Raw genomic sequence first — 2484 nt, 5'->3', positions numbered from 1 at the left:
AAACTTCAACATGAGTTCTGGTGAGGACATACCCTGTCCATCCCATCGCAGGAAGGAGCCAGCGACAGAGGATGGCATAGAAAGAAAGCAAGAAGCCAAAAGAAGAAAACATTTCAAAAACCAAAGAAGTGATCAAACCATGCCAGATAAATTCTCCCAGGCCAGGAAGAAAATCTAAATACCACCCCATGCCCATTTTCAAATATTATAAATTGTTCTAGGGACCACAAGTTGGTCCATTTACTGATAATCCACTAAAGTATCACCAGGGATAATTCAAATTCTCTAGGGGTAATTCAGTCTCTCCAGGAAAATTATTGAGCATTTACTCTGAACAATAAATTAAACGGTTGTTGAGTGAGATGCAAAAATGATGAATAGTTCCTGCCCTAGTTCCTGTCCTAGTTTCTGTCATAGTTCCTGTCCTCATGAAGCTTTCTATCTACTAGAAAAAAATACAGCGACCACAAAAGCTTCTGCAACATCAGAAGAAGGAATTAATCCATCAGTACTCATCATCTACTATATTCGCAGCACTATGCTTGTTGCAGAAAATATACAATGGAAATGTAAGACTAACTCTATCCTCATGGAATTTACAATTTAGTTGGGGAGACTAGAGAAAACTCAAAAGAAATATTTAGAGCAGAAATAAAAGCAAATGGGCATAGTGGAGTGTAAATGCACCAGGCGGGGAGAGGGAGCTATTCATGTTAAAAGTGCCTCTTGTTGAACAGTATCAGTTCTCTGGCCCGGAATGTCTCGGTTGCTATGGTTCACACATGTGGGGGATGGGAGATCCAAGGAAGTTGGGGATCAGGCAAGAGGATGCAAAGAATCAATATATGAGCATGATGACCTCTGAGGAATGTCCCCCAGAGAGCACTGGCACCCCGCTAAAAGGAGGCTTTTCCTAGATGCTCAGCTTCGAGATTAAGCACCCTCCAGGACCGGTGATACAGTGGGTGAGGCCACCACGGAGCTGGTCTGTCTTGGCATTGCTTCCCATTCATTAGCTTCCAGCTGCTATTTCCCCAGAAGTAACCAGATAAAAAGAAATTTTGCATTTCAAATGTTGAGGCTTTGGAAAAATCAATATCCACACCAATTTCCTCCCCAGTTCTGATATAGTAACCCAAAATACTTCTCAGTTCTGCACACCCAAGCATTATAGTGGGAAGCTCATGAATTTTTATGTGATATAACCAAATCTTCAAACAATGTTGAGCGAAGCTGTGGTACTCACGGGAACTCTTTATAGAAGGGGCACGTGACCCTCAAAGGACAAATCAGGCGTTTGCTTGTTTTAGCCTAATGTTAAAGTATGGGCTGAGCAGTACTTAAAGTGGTGGATTTCTGGACATGTGTAGGTGAAATATGTTTCAGTTTATTGCAAAATTTAGATACATTTTTCCATAGAAATTTCAAACAATTTTTAAGATAAATGGGTATAACCTGAGTGGAGAAGAGATAAGAAAAATCATATATTTTCTTTTTGTACTAATTCTTGAAATACCATTCCATTAAAATTCAAGGTACCTCAGAAGGAAGATAGAAGGAAAAAGTGTTTCAAAAAAATGTCCACTTCTTCATCTCACATAACCTTCTTTGTCAAGTCAGTTTGCTTTAGCACCAGTAAGATATTTCTATTACCTTTTCTGTCAACACCACGCCAAAGCCAAAGGAAACATGATCATTTTTGCTTTGGTGCAAACCATATGGGAGTTGTTTATTTTTGAAATAGCAAAGGACCATAGAGTTAGAAATTACCTACAAGTCTTGAAAGCTTGTAAGAGCATTATCAGGAAAATTCCTTAAAGTCATGTTTCTTTGGCCAGGTGTGGTGGCTCACACCTGTAATCCAAGCACTCTGGGAGGCTGAGGCAGGAGGATTGCTTGAGCTCAGGAGTTCGAGATCAGCCTGAGCAACAGCCAGACCTGGTCTCTACTAAAAATAGAAAAAAAAAACCAAGTGGCAATGGACCCCCCCTGTAGTCCCAGCTACTTGGGAAGCTGAGGCAGGAGAATTGCTTGAGCCAGGAGTCTGAGGTTGCAGAGAGCTTTGATGATGCCACTGCACTCTAGCCTGGGCGACAGAGTGAGACTCGGTCTCGAAAAAAAGAGTCATGTTTCTTTAGTAAACAAACAAGAAAAAGACCTGTATTTTTATTTTTCACAGTGCACATTCTGTTCTCTTTGGGTCCAGTTCTCAATTGGAAAATTCAGAAAAATAAATGACAAATACACAGGATCAATTGACTTCTTATAATGTGATTTCTCTTACCTGACATGTTTTCCATAAATTAGGACAATGTTGCTGTGTTTTTAGATTAGAAGACCCAGTTCAATAAGCCTGTCTGTGGAAGAGGAAATGAAACATCCTGCTCTGAGCCCCCATTAGGAGGGTGACTAAGGACAGGCAGCTGTCAGGCAGAGCGTCTGGATTCTGAGGGAGCCAGTTAGACAATGGGGCTGAAAGCCCTC

The sequence above is a fragment of the Propithecus coquereli genome, unplaced genomic scaffold, assembly GCF_000956105.1.
Source record: "Propithecus coquereli isolate 6110/MARCELLA unplaced genomic scaffold, Pcoq_1.0 Scaffold175, whole genome shotgun sequence".
NCBI lineage: Eukaryota > Metazoa > Chordata > Mammalia > Primates > Indriidae > Propithecus > Propithecus coquereli.
The sequence above is the reverse complement of the archived record's forward strand: the minus strand, read 5'-3'. Positions refer to the sequence as shown.